Source organism: Ostrea edulis, chromosome 6 (assembly GCF_947568905.1).
Source record: "Ostrea edulis chromosome 6, xbOstEdul1.1, whole genome shotgun sequence".
In the NCBI taxonomy this organism is placed as follows: Eukaryota; Metazoa; Mollusca; class Bivalvia; order Ostreida; family Ostreidae; genus Ostrea; species Ostrea edulis.
Window position 1 is genome coordinate 54,239,621 of NC_079169.1, and position 23,663 is coordinate 54,263,283.

The window sequence follows — 23,663 nt, forward strand, 5'->3', positions numbered from 1 at the left end:
CATTTAAAGACGTGAACCAGCTCAAAATATTTAAAACACTGCACGCAAATTTCTACTTTCACTTCGGAAAAACGTAGCTTGTCTTGATCATGAATATAACTGGAATACGCATTGCAGTCAACAGTCGAGGTGATCAAGATTACGAGAAAACTCCCATATTTTTGCAATAGTGCAACTTTAAAAATCATTTTCCCCCAAAAAGAAACAAGACATCTCCAATTTTTTGACATGTTATTTTAGTAGATACAATACATTTATCTATGGAAGAACAATCCACCTGTGTTTGTATTTCTGCACAAAGTTGAAACAATTTTTACTCATTTTCAGTTGAAGGTTTTGGTATTTGAAGGCATTTATTATGTGTTATGACGTTCCAGCAAATTGATTTTATTCTAAAAAAATTTACTCACAACATAGTATAGTATAATAGTTACAATAAGTTGAATGAAAAATGTACAAATTTTATGTATGAAGATTCAACATTTTCTGAGGCTCACTTCTTTACAAGAAATCGGATGTCTTGTTACCTTGGAAACACGAGTCAAAACACATTTTTAAAGGTGTCATTATTAAAAGACTAAGGTATGTATAATTAGTGTAAAATTTCGTCAGAACAATACCAGATTTGCTCTTTGATATCTACTTTTTATGCTGGGAAACCAGTTCTGCTGGGGTGGAATCTTTGCGGCAATGGTGTTAGAGATGGATCCCTCTATATCAGACTACAAACGCATTTTCATAACTGTTTCTAAAAGTTCGTCGATATGGTCATCTTGTTTTGCTTTCTCTCCACAGTGGTCCACCTCCATGATTTCTTTAAAAATGTCCTTTGATATCTACAACAGAAAATATTAAATATAAATCAAATACTAAGTGATCAGTTTTCTGCAAAGTCAAAGCTAAATATTGTGATGGCAAGCATAACAAATGGGCTCCCCTTTGTAACATTGTGGCATCATTTAAAGAAGACTTGAGATCTGGAACCCATTCATATAAGTTTATGTACATTATTTACAATTCAAAAACTGCATGAATAGCCACAAAGAGTATGGAAAACGTTTAATGCACAGATGGACGTACAGGCTGATCACTAACTATACACAAATAACAAATGTTATCAAAATAGGAGAGTCAAGTAAATTGATAGATACACCAGAAAATAACAAGTCAGCATATCTTATTTGTAGCGGACCTTCACCTTTATGTACCAACATGGAATATTTCATAAATGCATATCAAGAAAATTCACTAAATTGCTATAAAAAATAGACTGGAAATCCTGCAGTGTTATGCAATCATAAAGTCTTCTAGATAAACCCTCGTGAAACGTATTGCATGGGTGGGTGTTAGTGAAGCTAAAGCAGATCAGACTGAATGATTAAGAAATTGTTTCAGAAATAATCTTATAAGTACTAAGAAATTCTTTACCTAATACTTCCATCTTTGTAGCTGTAGGTAAATCTACACTATGAGTGTAGTCTAATGCAGCTAATAAATTCCTTGCCCTGTAGACTGGTGGTGAATATGACATTCTATTCGCTGCATGCATCAAAATGTGGTCGTTAAGAATCTCCAAGTTTGATGTACTTCTGTTGAAAAATTTAGATAGAATTTAGAAAGATCATCATATTAGATACAGTTAAACCTGGTTATCTCAAACTCAATGAGACCGAGAAATTGTCGTTAAAATGCATAAAGAAATGATAGTTGGGACTTCCAACTCACTTGATATATCCATGATATTCAAGATATTGATGTTCAAGATACCGAAGTTGAACTGAATATGAAAACACTAGATAGGGAGAGGCTAACAGGCCTTATTGGTCACAGAGTACAACTTCAAAATATCACTAGCCCTAAAGGATACAAAATCATACTTTTCTTTTTCTGTATACCTAAGCTAAATACAAATATAAGAAAACACAAAAGTCTCCAACAGTGCCCATACTCAGGATTTATATATAAAATATATATGTTAAACTAACACTGTCAAAAGCTCCAAATCACACATATTTTTGAAATGGTCGGGTTCAAGCGCCAAATCGTTGTGACGTCACAACAGCGGGAAGCCAATCGGAACATCACGCGGCCTATTCCGGAGAATAATAGCCATTTTGACCCCATCGTGATACCAAAATCCCTACCCCTGGAATTATGTAATGTAAAATTTTGGTAAAGAGCTATCTGCTACTTCTTGATATCAATTCAGTATTAATAGCACCATAGAATATATCATTTAAATGTTTTACTCATAGCCACTATATGCAAAGTCTGTCCCCACCCTGAAGTCAGAACCTCTTCTCATATTTTGTATACCGTTTGACACACCCTTTCATTTCATACTATGATCCTTTAACTTGGAGTTTGACTCCAAAGAAAAATTTTTTGTTTTGGTATCAAACGTTTTTGACCTTGTTCATTGTTCAATGTTTCACAAACACATCTTGTTCTTACAGTTGTGTGCTTATTTAGAAGATTATTGAAAATTGTTCAATTATTGACAATTTTGCCCCGCCCGTAAAACACATCGATGCAAGAGTCCTAAAATTTAAAATTCATACCCCCTTCTTCAAAGATGCTTCATACCAAATTCAACAGCAATTGGAAAAGTAGTTATTTTAAAAGAAGAAATTGAAAATGTTCAATTGTTAACGGACGACATATAAAGACCAATAGGTCACCTGTATCTGAAAATGACTAGGAAGGAATCAATTTTGTTTTGGTACCAAACGTTTTTGACCTTGTTCATTGTACAGTGTTTCACAAACACATCTTATTCTTACAGGTGTGTGCTTTTAGGAAGTATTGAAAGAGTAATGCATTTTTGCAATATATACCTGAAATGTAGAAAATAGGGGACATTATCTAGGAAGCGTTTCTCTAGAATAACTTTTGTCAAAGCAGCATGAACAGAACTTCCGGTGTCCAGTCATTTCATGTCTCCCTCAGTCTCTAGATCACCTTGAAAACATGATCATGGTACAACTCTTCCATAGGATAATGCCCACTCATGTTCATTATGGACATGCTGCAGAACTCCAACCTATATATTCTGTGTAAAAACAATTGTGATGGAAAAAAAAACAATCTTCTGACTTCGCCTACATAGAATTTCACATATCTATAATATATTAGTTTGATATAACTTCTTCACTCCATTGAAGATTTAAAAGATGTAAAAAAAAAAAAAAACAAAAAAACAAAAAACAAAAAAAAAACCCAAAAAAAACCCCACACAATTCCACTTTTGGGAATCATACTTATACTTCAACTGCCCTTTCAAAAGATGAAATTCTTCAAAACCATGCTTCCGTTTTAGACACATCTAATATCCCGGTCAATGGGTCGGATGAATAGGAGTTACCGTACCTATACTGGATTCTTAAACTTCATAAAAACCCTTACAAACAAAGATGCATTGCTGATTTCAGTAAATGTTCTCCCAAACCCCTATCTTTGCTTCTAACGAAAATTCAACAGCTGTGAAGGAGAAACTTCAAACATACTGCGCGACTACATATACCAGAAGTGGTGTAAATCAAATGTGGATTCTAAAAAATAAAAAATCTCAAATTAACAACATCAAAACGTATGACTTTTCAACACTTTACACGACCATTCCTCACGATAGCTTAAAGACTAGACTTTTTGACATCACAGACAGTTGTTTCTTCAGCAGAAATGGAAAACGGAAATATTCATATCTACTGATCAATCATCCAAAAAATTAATTTGTTAAACACCACTCTGATTCCACGCACAAGTACTCTGAAGTTGAAATAAAGAAAATATGATAGAGTTCCTGTTGACAATACCTTCGTAGTCTTTGGTGATCAGGTCTTCCAACAATCTGTTTGAATTCCCATGGGCGCGAATTGTGCTCCTGTGTTAGCTGACCTCATTTTATATTCAAATGAAGCAGAATTTATTTTAAAAAATCTTAAATGTGAGAAGAAAAAATATCTTGCTGTGGCTTTGAATGTTTTACTTCCATGTATTGAATTGGTTTCCCATTTTGTAAGAGAACGGCTCCAAGATCATCTTTGCTGCTGTCTGTTTGCAGAGTCAATTCCAGATCACATGTAAGCTAAATTAATCCAACAATAATTGAATAAGTATCAGACACCTACACAAGTAATGTACATAGCAGATGCGAAATACTTTGTTGAAATTTTCAAAGTTTTCGAGCATCATTTAACCATACATTTACCACATATCTTTATGGAAGCTAACTTCAGAAGCTGATCGTCGTAGACAATCCCTTTAACCGGTTTCAAAACAAATTCCATTGTTGATATCTGGGTGATACCTAGGACAGAGATGTTTTCTTCTGATTCGATTTTCATCTCTCTCTCTCTTTCTTTCTATACCACGGGTCATGTCAACTCCAGCTATATTTTCAACATCTGTGTTCTTCTCTTCACTGTTAATTTTCGAATAAAAAAATTGTGAAATGAGATTAAGGACTATGAAGCATTATGTCTCCTGACTTATAAACTCCAACAACGTTTGCAAACATAAATAATATAGTATTAGTGCGATTTTTAACGCTCATCATATACTTAAAACATGCATTTATGCACTTATATAAACACACATGCAGATACATATATTTCACACTGATAGGGGCTTTTTCAGTACAAACACCTGTGGAATTTGCACATCAATTAATCTATATCATTTACATGAACTTGACTTGCCATACCCTAAGGTCACATTAAATGCTGGTACATAACCTTTATCAAATATATCTTCTTCGTCAAATCCTTGGTAACACTAAAACTTGAACTGTGTAGCAAATTAAAAACAGTTGTGTAAAGTACTCAAATTCTATGTCAAAGGTCACAACTTCCCATATCATTCAAATGGTAAAACACGTCAGCAAAATATCAAGAACTATGGGAACTATTAAGATAAATATTTTGAGTTTTTTTAAAGACAGACATGATCTTATTTACAAACAGAGCCTGATATTACTTTGAATGTTGTTTGACACTCCTCATACCAATTGTTAGGCCATTTATTGATACGGAGCACATTTTACCTAATCAAGACATTGAGCTTATGTCAGGTATGAGTGTCCAAAACGGGAAGCTTACTTCTCCTAGCTGCCTATTTTTTTTCAGGGTCTGTATATGCTTTGTTCTCTAATTTGTATTCTTTGTAATTGATAACTATGAGAACTATTGTCTTCATCTATTTTGCAGTTTCGGTGGAAAATGGGTGGGGGTCGTAGCATAACATGGAATAAGGTGTATGTGTACCAAGTTTGGCAGTCCTAGCCCCAACGGTTCGACCTGTATCCTGTTTACAATGTTTTCCTACTAAGTGATACTACAATCTTGACCTTTGAACAAAACGTGTCCTCCACTTGACATGAGGAGTAGTTGGACCCAGTTTAACTGTCCTAGCCTAATAGTTCGGTCTGTATTCTGCTTACAAGGTTTCCAACTAACTGATATGGCCTTGATATTTGAAAAACAATAAGCGTCTTTCTCTGGTGATAAATGTACTGAGTTGTTAGATTCTATAGCTTACGGTTCAGTTTTGCATTTTGTCTAAAGATCCGGACAGACGGACAGACAGTTGGACGACGCCTTACCATTTTAACGTTCTGTCTTTTATGGGCTTATAAAAACTCCAGACTTTAGTGGATTCGATATAGAATACTGATTAAGACATCAATATTGCAACAGAAGAAAGACGGATTATCATTAGTAAACAGATCATTTGATAAAACTCTGACGGACAATTCTGTTAATGGTCGTTTTTCATCAGCTGGTACTATTCTTGCTGCAGCAAACGTCATCGGTAAGCCAATCCGATTCTTTCATCCTACAGTCAATGACAGTCACATTTATTGGGATTGTAGATCATCCTTTTTTTGCCACGAACTTCCAGGGCGGAGAAAAATCCAATATCAATTTTGTGATCAAGTATTCGTCCCCTCAAGGATCATGAACGCCAACCCACTTTCTCCTGCTTCTACAGCCATCAATTGTATACGATGCTTACATCCTTGATGTTTCGGAGGAGAATGTGTTTCAATCGTTACCAAACAAGCCAAATCCATCACACTCCAGCACACCTTTGACCTATAATCAAGAAGCAAGCCATTCATCTACAAAGCTATCTGCTAGTAAATTCAATCTGACAAACTCAATATCATCACTGTGTGATGGTGGAAAACCCTAGACTAGTTGACAACTGCAGTATATAAGAAGGACCCTGTCACTGACTTCCCAGTCGTCATTACAAGGCCTTGTAAATAGACAGATTCCATTTCAGAAAACACTGATGATTCCGAAAGTACATCAGAAAAGCAGGAATATAATATTACAAATCAAAATACTTTAGGTGACAAATTTATAGAATTTGACGGGGTGTTCGCCGGGGCAAAATTCTAAATCAGCGTCCCATGACAGACGACCAAAAGTAAATTTATTGATCAACAGTGATACAGAAGCAAAGAAAATATCTTTTGTGAACGACAGTGGATGGTGGAAGAAACAGTATATACAACCTTACTTGCATTCATTCTTGGGGTCCGTGTTTGCTCTACTCTCTATTTTGTATTTCTTATAGAAGTTATGAGATTGATTTCTGTTCGTTATCTTTACCTTTCATTGAAAAATGGGATGTTTAGGGTTTTGTGGATTCAAAAGATTACATATATTTTGCGGATTTACACAATCAGTAATATATTCAAGTGGTATTGAGGTGATAAGAGGAGTTGAGTCAGACAAATGAAAACTCCAAACATATATGCCTTTAAAAATCGTTATCCTTTTGCGTAGCATTGTTTCTGTTAACTAATTTTCTCACTGAAACGAAAAATTAAATGTCCAATCATAGTGTCTTTAAGATACAATTGTGTGAGGCTTTTACTTTTTATCAGCTGACAAACAACGCAAAATAGATGTATACAAACATACTCGTATATAAATTTATTCGGCGAGCATAACGATGTACGCGATATGTTAACTTCCGGGTGGCATCTGCTGGAAATACATTTTTTATATGGTGTTCATTCAGTATCCTTGCAAAAGTTGCAGAAACTCCATAACACTGCTGCCAGGCTAGTAACACGTTCAAGGAAAGGTAATCATGTTACACCAATTCTCATATCGCTTCACTGGTTACCCGTCATATACTCGTATCGAACGAAAATTCAAGTCCCGGTGTATACTTTTAAGGCTCTACATGGATTAGCTCGAGCATACCTCCAGGAAGTAGTTCAATTCTACCATTCTCAGCGAACACTTCGGTCTGTAGATTCCTTATCCCTTGTAAAGCCACGTGTTCGTACTAAACTGTATGATGAAAGACGGTTCGATGTGTTCTCATCAACCCTGTGGAACTTATATTATAAACTTAAAACATATCTTTTTAAACTTGCATTTAAGTTGTAATTCGGTATTTATGTAAACAGTCATTTTTATTTTAAAAAACATTATATAGTTTTGCCTATTCATAGTTGCTTCAGTTTAATATCATTCTATGGTTTTTTTTTGGTGTATTTAGCGTTCGTTTTTAAGTTTGATATCAATGTAAAGTGCGTTTGGGTAATTAAATAAAACGCTACATAAATTTACAATGATAATAATGTTGGGAGAGGAACTAGGTATTCATAAAAGATTCTGAAAAAACAATTTATCCTGGAAGCGGACAAATAAGAATAAACCTATGTAAATAGTTATAAATAGACACTTTTAAAGATGTAAGTTATGGAAGGTGCACCAATCTGGGAAGCGAAGGTGATTGTTACTAGGTAAACAATAACACTAAGGTAAGGTATACAAGGTTCAACTAAGTATTCACCTTCTGCTGAAGGATTGATCGAAAACACCTTCTGGGCCATAATCAAAATATCCTGGAGAACAGTAACTTGGAAAATTTGCAGTCTGTTCCTCCACGGTGCCTTGCTGTTTAAACGACAACCAATCAGCGGGCTTCTAATAAACTGAGCAGCGCATGCGAACCTTCAAGCAATGGAGGGAAACAAAACTACGCACGACTGAAAAATAAGAATGCTGGCTAGGATTAGTAATGAGTGATGCTAAAACATTTAATGAACACAGGTAAGCACAATTATGCATAATGAAACTTATTTTATACCGAAAGGGTTGAGAACAACATCCCAAATGAATGTAAGCATCGTAACCGGTCCTTGCTGAAATGACATGTTCAAGCAATCTAATGGAATTGTATCCGTAAAACTTTGGTTGCTACACATAGTAGTGATATGTAATTGCTACTCAATATAAAGACAGAGGACCATTATGTTCATAGCATTGATGTAGTAATTACGATATCTTAACTAGAATCTTCGTCCTGAAGGGATGTACAAAATGCATATTGTCAGTGTGATCCTATCTTTAAAAAAAATAATAATAGAAATATTTCTTTCACTTTCTGCGGTCAGATGTCTCTGACACAGGGGTGTGATTTCTTCTCATTTCAGAGGAAATCCTCTGCTTTGCTAAATTTTCAAAACAAAAAGATGAAACACTCTGGATTTGATCTAAAGTGGCAGAAAATGACATTTTCCGGGTATGGTGAGGTGTTTTCCTCCCTTTTTGACCAGTTTTCTTCTGATTTCTGAGGAATTCAGTCACATCCCTGCTGAGTGACACTTGTGTCAAGCTATTTTCTTCTCTTATTGAAAATGCTTTTATTATTTAAGCGCTGTGCACATGTTCCAGTGGTTATTAGGATTAAACAGTCTTTGAATGAACGACTCCTATTGGATAATGGAGTATTCCAAACAATGGGGTTCTACAATATGTTTGCAGGGGCTTCTTCATACCCCTTTGTGTTTCTGTCAAAATATGGACGCAGTAACATTCTTTCTTATAGTTCATGCGAAATTTTCTGAATATTCTTATGCTACGATGTTTGTGACACATTTTAAAATATTAAATTGAAACCGTGTGGGTTGGAAGAGATCATGGGGCTTGGAAGTGTAAATATGAGATTTGTATGTAGATTAGATTCAAATTAGTCAAAAGTTTTTTTTAAAAAAACAACAACAGGAAAATAGAAGTCTTGAAACAGTGACAAGATTTTAATTATTTTACAAAATAGAGTAAGAATGATTATATCAATTAAGTCCATACTATTATGCCAGTTGGTTTTTTGCCTTGCAAAGATCATTTTCTACAATGAGACGTCTTAAGCATTGGAGAAGTTCTGTTATGAAAAATGATAGGCAGAGCAATCTTTCTTTGCTTTATTCACAGGAACCAGACAGTTTCAATTTTGCCAACTCCATCGGTGTCATAAAAATATTTCATTCCACTTGTTCTGAAGCGCAATTATTAGCGTTAAAAATGTTAAAATTATGCAATATAAACAGAATGTAGTAAGTCGATTTAATTTCATTGTTTATGGAACTTTGAAGATACAGATCCGCTTTGACATTTATAGCGCGTTGAACGTAAGGATAGGGCAGAAGGGTAATTCGTACCTTCAAGTAGGACCCGAGGTCACGCGAAAGTAGTTTTTCTATCTCGAAGTAAATGCGCTGAATAATATATACAAGTGAAACGCTTATCCGTTAGAGAGGAGTAAATGTGCCTACTTTCTGGATGACTTTGTCATTGTCGAAGCAAAAATCTTACGGCAGATAAAAATGCTGCAATTTACATTCTTTTATGAATCCGTTTATTGGGCTTTTCAACTTTTCTGTGTTTTTCTTATTACCATTTACTTAACAAAATGTGCTGTAGTGGAACCATATCGATATTAGGGAATTGTTCCAACCCGTTGATCAATTGTTCTACAAAAATTATCCATTATTACCATTATCATGTAGTGATTATATAAGGGTTACTACTGGTCACCCATTGATTTAATGGTCATATAAGGGTTTTCTCTGGTCACCCATTGATGTAATGGTCAAAAAAATTACTTCTTGTCACCATAGATATAATCATGTAAGGGTAAGCGTTGATCACCCTTAAAAGCAATGGTTATAAGATGGTTACCTTGGTCACCCATAGTAGCAATTGGGGCTACCTCTGGTAACCCATTGATGTAATGTTCATCTAAGGGTTGCCTCTGGTCACCCATTGATGAAATATCATATATGGGTTACCTCTGGTAACCCATCGATGTACTGGTCATATAAGGGTCACCTCTGGTCACCCATTGATGAAATATCAAAAAGGGTTACCTCTGGTGACCCATTGAAGTAAATATCATATAAGGGTTACCTCTGATAACCAATTGATGAAATATTATATAAGGGTTTCCTCTGGTCATCCATTGATGAAATATCATATAAGGGTTACCTCTGGTCACCCATTGATGAAATATTACATAAGGGTATCTCTGGTGACCCATTTATGAAATATCATATAAGGGTTACCTCTGGTCACCCATTGATGAAATACCGTATAAGGGTTTCCTCTGGTCATCCATTGATGTAAAATTCATATAAGGGTTACTTCTGGTCACCATATATTTAACAATCATATAACGGTAACCGTTGATCACCCATAGAAGAAATTGGTTATAAAAGGGTTACCTCTGGTCAAGCATACGGGTGTATCAACATTTGAAATGAATCAACTTTGTTCTGTATCATGTGATATCATTTAAATGTGATATCATAAGATATTATATGAATATTGCATGGCGTTTCAAAATATATCATGGTTGTATTAGTGTTTTTACGAACACAAGTGTAAATTTTGAAAAATGCAGGTGAACATTTTCAATGTCAGGTCCTTTGTGTAATCCCAACACTTCACATCCGTAATTCAAAATATTACAGACATAAGTATAAAAAAAGGAGAAGAAGGTACAGTGATTTAAATACAATTGTTTTGTGGTTGATGTAAGGGGAAATAACGCCTTGCGATCTTGTGATGCTAACTGCTTCTGCGTTACCAAAAATTCACTATACATTGCAGACAGCTTTAAAAGAAACCATGTCAACACTGAAACTTGAGCGAGTTATTTGTGATAACTGCCATTTAAGTGCACAGGTTTGATATGATCTATAACCAAGTCTACCGGCATCTATGAGGCCAGAAAATCATATCAATTGGGTAATCAGTAAAAGCTAATCGGTTCCATGGTAGACGGTAACGAAAATCTTTACAATGCTGAGCATTAACAAGTGGTATCATATTTCTTATCAATACAAGGTTGGTTTTCTTCAATGTTATGGAGAACACTCATTATTTAAAAATGTACAATGTCACATGAGAATGGGGTTATGTTAGTCATTTAATGTTTAATTATGTCCAAATTATGATACAATAAATACAAAGAAATTCAGATGGAATATGTAAAATAAAAGATTTCTTGAAATAAAAGCATGAAGAACGGATTCTAAAAAATTCTAATTTACTTTTAGTAAATTTGAAATCACAAAACTTTTCCCAAATCAATAAGATCAAAACCTATGACTTTTCAACACTTTATATGACCGTTCCTCAAGACTAGACGTTTTGACATTATAGACAGTTGCTTCTTCAACAAAAACGGAAAACGTAAATATTCATACAGTTGTATCTAGAAATCAGTCATCCAAAAATTACTTTGTTAAACACCACTCTGATTCCACGCAAAAGTAATCTGAAGTTGAAATAAAAAATCTGCTGGAGTACCTCATTGACAATATCTTGGTGGTCTTTGGTTATCAGGACCCATATTTACTAAAGTTCGTAGACGTAGACGTAAACGTAGGATTTACGTCTGACTTAAGATTAGAGTTACGTACTTGTGAAATGGTATTTACAAAACCGTTCGTAGCCGCAAACGTAACTTACGATGTACGATTGCACGTACGCGTGCGCAGTGGCTATTTTCACTTCGAAGCGTAAAACGTGTGAATTTGCTCATTTACTTTGACTTCCCTGCGCTACCGCCGCATTATGACGAAAAAGAACACAGAACTTTGTGAGAAAGCAACGAATTTCAACGTATACGTATGCCTGCCAACGGCATGTCGATCAACTGTACCGCTATTCAGTGTTGTTTACAAATCCAAATGGAAGGTTCATCAAATTTAACGCATTTGACTTGTGCATGGATCTGCGATGCTGTAGGTCTTCAAAAAGAAGTCGGCATGGACTGACAAGTAAGTTAAGTTGTTTGTGTAGTAATAACCTTAAATGTTTTACCACTGACTACTCGTCACTAGGCCCCTAAATAATGTTAAATTGACTTCAAGGGGATTCAGTACATGACACACATGGTAAAATCACAGTCCCTTATTCATTTTGTTCTCAACCTATGTAGCTGCTATAATGCCTGGATCTTAATTTCTAAATAGTGAGCACATATACATATGTGTAAGTTATTTACAATTTGATATGTGCCCACTATTAACACATTAAGACACAAGCTCATTTGTGTACATGGTAACTTCAAACTTTTGACAATACCACAATTGAAATTCAAAATTATTTATCCCTTTTTTTTAATTTCATGACTGGAACAACATCAAAGCAGTATCATAGCTACCTGTACACAAGTACGCACATGCTTTCACATCATTTCGCAAAAAGAAAAACAAAAATATTGGTGAAAAATGAATCTAAAATATACATTATATATACAGGCACTTCTTCTAAAATGTGTGATTTGTACGTGCCCCTCTATTGCATGGTTATAAAATATGAAAATTATTATTGCTTTAACAATATATACTCTGGGCGAACAGATAGATAGGGTGAATGGACTCGGTACCAGATGAGGACAGTTACAGTCTCTTTTAGCATCATTTCAATTATTGCTTGTCCACATCCATGTGCAAAACTTTCAGAAAATATTGTGAAACAAAATCTCATTCAAATACAGTTGTACAACTGTGTGAAGTCAGTGTTAATTTATTTAATGTAGAATAACATTGACTATATATTAATTGGAGATATTAGGTGTGATATAATGCACTAGATATCCAAGTTAGCTGACCTCTGTTATTTTTCAAAGGGTCATAAAGGTGGTCAAGAAATAAATTGCCAACAGACAGCAGCATTCCTTGATTTAGATACATTTCTCTTCATGTCCTCTCCTGAAAGATTTTCCATGATGCCTCAGGGTTGGGACTGGGATACAAGATGTACAGTACATATATATGATGTAAGTATATCCACTGTTTGTACACATTTAATCATTTCTGTACTTACAAAGTTTTTAAAAAATCCAAAACAAATTATGGTACATGATGTAATGATTTTTGTAATGCATTGATGATTAAATCCTTAGGCAAAGATTTAAGAACATAAATTTATGAGTTTTTATGATCAAAGTTTGTCCATTTTGCATGTTTTGTACCTGTCTGTCTAAGCATATCTTCACCTTTTTGGCAAATAGAAATTTAACCAATCTAAGGACATACACTATGTTTCTTTGAAATTTTATTTTTTATCTCCTCGATATTAAAAATTCTTGCATGATTTCCAAAATAATAGCTGTAATTTTGTCACCAAAATTTGAAATCAACACTCAATAAAAATTGCTCTATATTATATATTTCTGATCAGTAATAACACATGTATTCAGTTATTTGAAACACCTTTTAATCTCAAAGCAAGCAAATGAATATATGTAATTTTGGTGATTATATAATTATTATCTTGCAAGCCAATAATTCTTCTTTATATATTTCTTTACACTAAAAGCGGTCATCAAATGTACTTTTATTAGGTCACCTGAGTTTACTCGGTAACCTATTGCAATTAGTTTTCATTCGTCGTGCGTTAACAATTAAACATTTTTAACTTCTTAATAACTACCAGTCCAATTCTTTTCAAATTTGGTATGAAGCATCATTGGGACAAGGGGGACTAATTTTCAAAAATCTTCTTATCAAGAAACACACACATATAAGAAAAACTAAATGCATAGTGATGTAGAGCAGACAGGCCTCTACCAAAATTGTAAATTTCATGATCCCCGGGGTAGGGGTTTTGACCCCAGGGCGGGGCAAATCTTGTTATATAGTGTTTATGTGTATAAAACACTTAAATTACATCTGCTTTAATGCTATTGATACTAAATTGAAACTAAATGGATAGAGGAGGTAGTCTTTTACCAAAATTGTAAATTTGATTTCCCCCAGAGTAAGGGTTTTGACCCCAGAGTGGGGCCAAACTTAGTATATAGTATTTATGTGTAAGTTTGCTGATACTGTATAAAATATAAATGCAGAAAAGGATGTACAAAAAATGGTGAATTTCACAACCCAGGGTTATGACTTTAAGATGAGTCCAAATTAGTCATATCTTTTGATGTTTTCATGTGAATACACCTATTTAAAGCCTTTCATCAGTGTATGCACTTTGAGGGATGTGAAGTTTTAAGAACACATCTTGTTTTATACTGTTGCTGAACATTAGAATATAATTAGCTTAGATATTTAGAACAGGAAATTTTTTTCTAGATTTCATAGTCCATGGAAGTAATGATACTTTTCCACTAGTATTCGGGTGACCGATAAGGCCTGTGGGCCTCTTGTTAGGTTTCTGTTGTTTTTTTTATTTTACTAAAGAAATATTTTTCTTAGTCAGTAATACATATTCCTTTGCCATTGGGAGATTTTGAGAGATAAAAATGGTTGCCATCACTTTCACAGCAAATATGCCCCTTTAAATTTATAATGTTGTACTACCATGTACTATATGTCAGCCTGAGTAGCTCAGTGCAAAGGTACCAGGTTCAATACTCAATTGTGCTAAAGATTTTTCTCACCTTCTTTGCTACAGTAAAATCCCATTCATATACCTTACTGCAGTACATATCAGCTGATTTTACATTTTTACTTGCCACAACCAGGAATTATCAAAATATGTTAACTCTAGACTAATTAAACCTGAGAATTTTGTAGAAAGAAAATAGAATGCAAGTGAATTGTACCTGAAATGTCACAAAAAATTATTTTTTATTTATAAACGTGAATGACCTTAACTGAAACTTACCATTCTTGGTTAAAAAGTATTTTTTTTCTGGTTTGGAAAGAAGCCAATTTCATTACAAGGGGAATGGTTAATGAAAAAATACTGAAGTTGACATTGGGGTCATTTGAAATCTTTTTCTTAATATGGGCTCTTGGGTTATAAATCATTAAAATTAGAAATTGTAGGTGATACTTAATGATATCTTCCCAGATATGGTGTACAGTAGATGAATATACAGTAAATAAAATGAGTATTATCACAATTTTACAGTTTATTTAACTAACAATTATGTTGCATGTATTTTTCAAGCCTTATGAAATTTGATTGCAGTGTAATGACAGTTGTTTATTTAAATCAATGTAATACTATTATTTTTCTAGGTCTATGGGTACATTGCTGTAATGGCCTGAAAAATCTTTTGCGAAACCGAGAAATGTTCATCTTCCATTGCCATGATTGTGTAAAAGGACGAGCAGAGGAATGATTCAAAAATATATGGCAGGATTGAGAATCTAACCCATGACCCGTAGTCTGGTACTCTACCCACTGATCAATCCATGCTGATGGTCCATCTGCTACATTGATGTCATCTTATATATTTATTTATTCATTTATATATCATATGGACATTTAAAAATTGACAGTAAAATAAAAAAAAGTTTGATATTCAGCAAAATAGAATTTGTTACAATACATGTTTAAGAAATTAAGTACATGTACATGCATTGTTATGCATACAATTATGTACATGTAATTATATTTGTTAATAGATAAATTCTTAGATGAATTTTCATGTTGTTATTGATATTGACATGTACATGTATTACTTCCATTTCTAGAATGATTTTAACATCTTGATATTAAAATGATGACATAATAAATAAATCTTAAATATTTGTCAACAAAGTTGTCTGGTGGGTTAAAATTTGTAAAGAGGAGCATTAGTACATATGTCGGTTTAATGTGAGAAGCCTTCAGAATGAACTTTTATCAGTGAGATTTTTGTAAATTGGAGGGGAGGGGGGGGGGGGCTTCAACAAAATAATATGTATGTTGAAGGCATCATCCTTGGAGTTTGGTAATACACACTACAAAGACTTTTACCTAGCTGATCACATATAAAGGTCAATTACATACAAATCATGAATGGTAGAAAGATTCATATGTATGCATCATCAATGAAGGTTTGACTCCTGTAGGATTATAGTTAAAGGAAATGGCACTCTGAAAGATTGAAAGTCTACACATGACTACACTAGTAGGCATCACAATTGCTCTCTGAAACAAATTACACAAAATTGTATTCTTGGAATGAAATGCATATCTTTTTTTTTTTTAATGAAATATTTATTTAGAGGCTCATTTCCCTGTTGTGTAAGTTACAATGTAACAAATAGTTATTTGGACTACCAATATTTGCTTATAACCACAAAGTAAAGATCACATATCTTTAAGTAGAAATAGTTTTTCTATAGCTGTCAATCACCATGTATTCTTGTACACACAGTGACTCTCTTCTTTTCAAATCTAAAACATTGCATGTTTGACTGCATATATATACATTAATTCTACCATGTTTGGAAAATTAAAAAAAATGTATTTCCCTGAAAGATGCTAGACCTACCCTATATAATAAAATAAATGGCAAATATTCTTTTTTTTTTTAAATAACCTGCATGACTAAAATAAAAAGCTTCCCAATTATTTCTAAAGGCAAGGTTAGATCCACCCAGTCTGATTAAAATCAAATTTCGCACTTTGCTCGATATACGGACAGCGACTGTCCGTATATCGAGCGAAGTGAGAGGTTTGATTTTAAATCAGACTGAGATCCGCCACAAGGTAAATTAGATCGGGCTCAAAATTTTGAGAATTGTCACACAATTGCAGATGATCTCAAAGAAAACGATAATCTGAATAAATACAATTAATTTGTGTATTACTAACCAGCTTATATGCATCTAGAGGGTTTGTAAGGTCTTTACGCAAGAAATTATCGATAAAAATGACAAGTCGCCATTTGCTTTGTTTATTCTTAAAGTTACGATCAGCTTACGTGTATTAGTATAGCACACGTAGAGTTACGCTTATTTCTGACGTAAATCTACGTCTACGACTGTTAGTGAATACCGTCCCACACGTAAACGTACGCTACGTCTAGATTTACGCTACGTTTACGTCTACGAACTTTAGTAAATATGGGCCCTGGTCTTCCAACAGTCTGTTTGAATTCCCATGGACACGAATTGTGATCCTTTGTTAGCTGTCCTGTTTCTATATTCATATGAAGCAGAATTTATTCAAAAACTTCTACGTGAGAAGAAAAAATATCTTGCTGTGGCCTTCCATTCGACATTTATATATATCAACGACGTTTTGTCTATTAACAATAATAATTTTCATTCATATGTCGATTCGATATATCATTGTGAGTTCGAAATAAAAGACATCACAGAGTCGTCCACTTCTGCTTAATACTTAGATATTCTATTGAAAGAAGACATTAATAGCAAACTGACAACTCAACTGTATGACAAACGGGTTGATGCCAGCTTCTCCGTCGTCATCTTCCCACATTTATGTAGCAATATTCCATCATCACCTGCATATGGTGTTTATATCTCTCAGCTGATTCGATACGCAAGAGCTTGTTCTGCGTATCGTCAGTTTTTAAATCGAGGGAATCTACTGACAAACAAGTTGATGGTACAGGGGTTTCAATAGTCTCGATTGAAGTCAATATTTCGCAAATTCTATGGTCATTATAACGATCTAGTTCGTCAGTACAACCTATCATTGGGGTAAATATAGCTGCAATAATGTAGCCCTCTGATTTTTATCTATTTTTTTTTTAGGGAGAGGGCTACAACTCCTTAGGATCTCCGTAATGGTGCAAGTGCGGGAGTGATTCACTCCCGCAACATTTGCGCTCATTCTAAACATTTCCTGACTTTCTTTACGTAAATAAAATGATATTCCATGTTTCTTAGTCAATATATAAATTTACAACCTGCAACTTAAGATTTGTGAGGCTCTATTCTACCGTTTTCAACAATTTCGATAAATTCCAATTTCTCGATTCATATTCATGCGCCATGTTTGATGTACTGAAGTTTCAACTTCCGATTGTCAAATCATTTGCATATGCCATAGGTAGTATTTACATCAATGGACAAGTATGGAGGCGAAAGCTATTTCATCGGTATTGAAAAGGTTTGAATTTAATATCAAGTTAAAAACCGAACAGCAGAGTGTAAATTCTTTCTGCAACAATATGATTTTCCTTTCTTTGTCGAAGTGGCTCGAGTAACTACATTTTCGCGTTGATTGTCAATGTTTAGGTTTTTCATTAGATCCACCTACGAGATCTCGCGATAACAAGCATTTTGCATGCTGTACAATATATTTAATCAAAAACACCTTTATTAGACATACCCGAGCACAAAGTTGGTACTCCTTTTGGTGTAAACAACATTTGGGACTAATACACAGAGTTTATTATCGGTTATTCATAAAATTATTTTGCATCATTACGGAGATCCTATGGAATTGTAGCCCTATCCCGAAAACGTCAGAATAAAAAAATTGGATAGGGCTACATTATTGCAGCTAGGGCAATTACTGTCTGACGTGTTTCATACCGATTGTTGGGCCGTTCTTGGCACACTGATTTTGACTACGGATAACTCCGTGTACCTGATCAAGATATAGGGCTCACAACCGGTGTGCGACCGGTCGACAGGGCATGCTTACTCCTCCTAGGCATCTGCTTGCACCTCTGATATGTCCAGGGGCCCGTGTTTGGCCAACTCTTTTATTTTGTATTGCTTATAGGAGTTATGAGATTAATCGCTGTTTGTTATTTTCACCTTTCATTTTGATCGTCGAAAATATTCATACAACGTAATAATAATTTCTGATATGGAAAACCTTACTCAAATCTAATGTTGTCGGGGATTGCAAAAAATCGCACATGGGACATACGAATAGAATCAATAACTGATCCTACCTGTGATATTTCCATGGGTCCGTGTTTAGTCTAATCTCAATTTCCTATTCTTTACAGTATTTATAAAATTTATGACTGTTCGTTATCTTCAACTTTTTATTTCAAATAGTAATAAAGTAACCAAGTAGTTGTGGCCGAATTTAACGCTTGCGTCAATATGTTTTCTTGTTTTAAAAAGGTCGTAAATTCAGAGAACCTCGGTCTTTCAATTGGCGACAGAACTTTATCTCTATTCTAACTTCTGTCGAAGATTATGCCAGACGATGGGCTAAATTATACCTTGTCAGAATGGATTAAATATAAAAGGAGTATTAAATTCCCGTACTAGACACACCAAAACCAAAGCACGTAACACCTATCCTTCTGTTTTAGTAAACCAAAATTGATCAAAGATTTAGATAGGTTACATAAGAGATATGTTTTCGTTCCAGCTGACAAAGCTTGTAACAACATTGTCTTTGTTTGGAGGGCTCATTAATACACTGTATTTTAAACGAACTTGGCATTAATGCCACATTTGATGAAAGGCGAAGATAACGAACAGTATTTGATAATTCTTGCACTGAAATTGCTCTTTGAAAAGATGAAATTGTTCAAAACCATGCTTCAGGTTTAGACACATTAAATACGCCAGTCAATGAGATGGATGGATAAGAGTTACCGTACCTGAACTGGATTCCTAAACTCCACAATACCCTTACAAAATGCATTACTATATTTCCACATATTTCAGCTTGTCTGTAAATGTGTGTCGTTATCTAAGCGCCCCACCCCCTTTTTACTTATATGGGTAATTTTGCATTGAAGTAGATGAGTGTTATTTTGTCATTTGATGTTTGTATATGTTGTTAATGTTTAATCTTGGGCAGCTCATGTTGTGAATTTAAGTATCAATGCCAGGTATGTTTATTCCGGAATTGTGTTCTGGACTTCAACAGGCATCATTCTAGATTTACTGAAGCATCACTTCCCTTTGCCTTTCTGCAGCATTCGAGAAGGTCGGTAAATTTTAGAGCGGAGAAATTTGAAATAATCTTTGTTAGTTATGAACATTTATTTTTTGGCTAAAATTTTTTCACAGTAAGAATGATTGTGTTTGTATAATTCTTCGAAGCAAAATGCGTCCGATGACGGCTGAGTTTTGTAATTTTTAAAGGATTCTGATTTAGTGTGGCCATGCAAGAACTAGTCATTTGATTTTCCCCCTAGGTTTATATATAAAATTTAATAATCATATAACCCTCCTGTTTTATATGTTCTATTAGATTGAAATATTTTTGTTTAAATTTGTGGGAGCATGCCTCTAGTTAGAACGATCGAGACGAATTAGAGGCCAGACCAGGGAAGATCGCATGAGGAGTCGGACAGAACCACCTGCTCCCGAACAGGATTTCGACAGCAAACCCTGGTCATTCAAATGTACAGACAAACTCTGCAGATTTATGGGCGCAAGGGGGGGAGAGTTACACCCATACCAGATGATACCATGCAATTTGCATTAGAATAGATCATGATGATAATTAGGCCATCAAAAACAAAATCTAGACCTGTGGATGGTACGAATGAAAGATTAAAATACATGTGGGGATGTTACGAACTGGGTATAGTTCCTCTGGGTGAATACGTTCGATGAGCAGTTCCGGCACAGATCATATAATATCATATAATAGTGGGTTGAATATTCACACGGAATCATTGATGATGTACATGGTTGGGGGTCATGGCATGGCAACTGGATCTCGGTACAAGTACTGAAGTAGAGTAAAGTTCCTATCAAAGTACATTTGATTGATTGAATATTTCACTCTGACATATGGAAACGTCACCACTGCCGGTGAAGGGCTGCAAAATTTAGGCCTATGCTCGGCCCTTATGGCCATTGAACAGGGAGGGATCTTTATCGTGCCACACTTGCTGTGTCACGGGCCTCAGTTTTTGCGGTCTCATCCGAAGGACCTCCCCATTTAGTCGCCTCTTACAACAAACAAGGGGGTACTGAGGACCTATTCTAACCTAGATCCCCACGGGTACTTTAAGCTACTAGAATTAGAATAGATTTATGAATCCAAGTGAATTTTGTTTCTGACCACTGTGGCCATTATTTGCCAAACAATAAATTGTTAAACGCTTATATATTGCGTTTCATTTCAAGAATCCACGAGGAAGTATATTGTATAAACAATTCCCAATATAGCTTATGTTTTGGGAAAACTGGACTTAATACACTGGTACTTTAATGCAGTTTTAGATAACTAGTAAATGTTCTACCAAGTTCCTGTCTTCGTTCCTCACGAACATATTAAAAGATGTGAAGGAGAAACTTTAAATGCACTCTGCCACATTATATACCAGAAGTGATGTATATCAAATGTGGATTCTTAAAATAATTTAAGAGAAATTTTAGTACATTTGAAATGGTAAAACTTTTTTTTTTAAATTAGCAACATCAAAACATCAATATTTCAACACTTTGCATGGCCATTCCCCGCGATAAAATAAATACTAGACTTTATAACATCATAGGCAGTCGCTTTTTTCAAAAGAATTGGAAAAAGAAAATATCCATATATATCAGTCATCCAAAAAATTACTTTCTTCAACAACACTCTGATTCCATGTACAAGTACTCTGAAGTTGGAAATAAAAATATGCTGGAGTTCCTCATTGAAAATATCTTCGTAGTCTTTGGTGATCAGGTCATCCAATAGTCAGAATTTCCATGGGCACGAATTGTGGTCCTTTGTTAACTGACTTATTTTTATATTCTTGAGATGCAGTTTATTCAAAAGTTTCTACATGACAAAAAATCTCTTGCTGTAGTTTGAACTCGGCATTTAGATATATTGACAACATTTTATCGATTAACAATAATAGTTTTCATTCATATGTCGATTTGATATATCCCCGTGAACTCGAAATAAAAGACACTACAGAGCCCTCTACATTTGCTTCGTTCTTAGATATTTTATTGAAAAGAAATATTAACGACAAACTAAAAACTCAACTTTATGAGAAACGAGATGATTACATCCCATATTTATGTAGCAATGTTCCGGCATCAGAGGCCCATGGGTCACATCGCTCACCTGAGATACCTTGCCCCATATCTGAAGACTTTCCATATATATTTGCATGTAAAACCTTAGTCCGTATTGTGACCCCCAACCCCTGGAGGCCATGATCTTTACAAACTTGAATCTCCACTATGTTAGAAAGCTTTCATGTAAATTTCAGGTCTCCTGGCTCATTGGTTCTTGAGAAGAAGATTTTCAAAGATTTTCCCTATATATTTCTATAGAAAACTTTGATCCCCTATTGTGGTCCCAACCTATCCCCGGGGGCCATGATTTGAACAAACTTGAATCTGCACTATGTCTGGAAGCTTTCACGTAAATCTCAGCTCTTCTGGCTCATTCGTTCTTGAGAAGATGTTTTTTAAAGATTTTCTCTATTTATTCTCAAGTATAACTTTGATCCCCTATTGTGGCTCCAATTTACCCCCGGGGGCCATGATTTGAACAAATTTGAATTTGCACTTTGTCGGGAAGCTTTCATATAAATTTCCGCTCTTCTGGCTCATTGGTTCTTGAGAAGAAGATTTTTAAAGATTTTCCCTATATATTTCTATGTAAAACTTTCATCCCCTATTCTGGCCCCAACCTACCCTGGGGCCATGATTTGTACAACCTTCAATTTGCACTATGTCAGGAAGCTTTCATGAAAATGGTTCTTGAGAAGAAGATTTTTAAATTACCACACCCTATTTTTTTCATTTTTGTGATTGTCTCCCCTTTGAAGAGGGCATGGCCCTTTATTTTGAACAAACTTGAAAGCCCTTTACCCAAGGATGCATTTGGCCAAGTTTGGTTAAAGTTGGCCTAGTGGTCTTGAGAAGAAGATGAAAATGTGAAAAGTTTATGAGGACTCCCACGACGACAGACAAATTTTGATCAGAAAACCTCACTTGAGCCTTCGGTTCAGATGAGTTAAAAACGGATGTCCCGTGTCACAGTTGGTGTGGCACGCTAAAGAACTATCACTGCTCAATGGCCGTAAGAGCCGAGCATAGGGCTAAATTTGAAACCCTTCACTGGTATTGGTGACATCTCCATACGAGTGAGAAAAATTCTCGAGTGGAGCGTTAAAGAAAAGAAAATCAATCAATCCATCCATTCTCACCTGCATATGGTGTTTATAACTCAACTGATTCGATATGCAAGAGCTTCTCCTGCGTAAGATCACTATTTAAATCAAGGCAGGATACTGACAAACAAGTTCACGTTATAGGTTTCAAGTATCGTTTAGTCAGCATTTCGCAAATTCTGTGGTCGTTATAATGATCTAGTTTGCCAATACAACCTATAATTGGGTCAAATACTGTCCAACGTCTTTCATGCCGATTGTTAGGACTTTCTTGGCACACTGATTTTGATTACGGATTCCTCCGTTTACCTGATTAGGGCTTAGGGCTCACAGCGGTTGTTAACGGTCAACAGGGTATGCTTACTCCTCCTAGGCACCTAATCCCACCTCGGGTATATCCAATGGTTCGTATCTGCCCAAATCGCTATTTTATATTCCTTATTGGAGTTATAAGATCGATCACTGTCCTTTATCTTCACCTTTCATAGAGACTGAAAAGCATAATCATAACGGTTGGCTGCATGTGCAACGCATGTACATTATCAGATAGTTAAGGATCTAAATGCGAATTTGAAGAATCTGTATATGAAAATGTC

At 34.9% G+C, this 23,663-nt stretch overlaps 1 protein-coding gene and 1 long non-coding RNA gene across 3 annotated transcripts in view; one reads left to right on the plus strand and one right to left on the minus strand.

Annotated features, from left to right (window-relative positions):
- Positions 1-370: 370 nt before the first annotated feature.
- Positions 371-3,182, minus strand: LOC130046854 (uncharacterized). The gene is made up of 2 exons (XR_008795887.1): positions 1,429-3,182; positions 371-836 (listed from the first exon to the last, which is right to left on the minus strand). It is a non-coding gene; the product is annotated as an uncharacterized LOC130046854 (long non-coding RNA).
- Positions 3,183-8,004: 4,822 nt separating this feature from the next.
- Positions 8,005-23,663, plus strand: part of LOC125646956 (beta-1,4-N-acetylgalactosaminyltransferase bre-4-like) — a 66,046-nt gene continuing 50,387 nt past the window's right edge. Inside the window, exon 1 of one of the 2 annotated variants that reach the window (XM_056140035.1) lies at positions 8,005-8,081. The gene's annotated coding sequence lies outside the window, so the exon portion shown is untranslated. Of the gene's footprint in view, positions 8,082-19,825; positions 19,923-23,663 lie in introns of those variants that run through there. The other variant, XM_056140037.1, reaches the window with a different exon arrangement.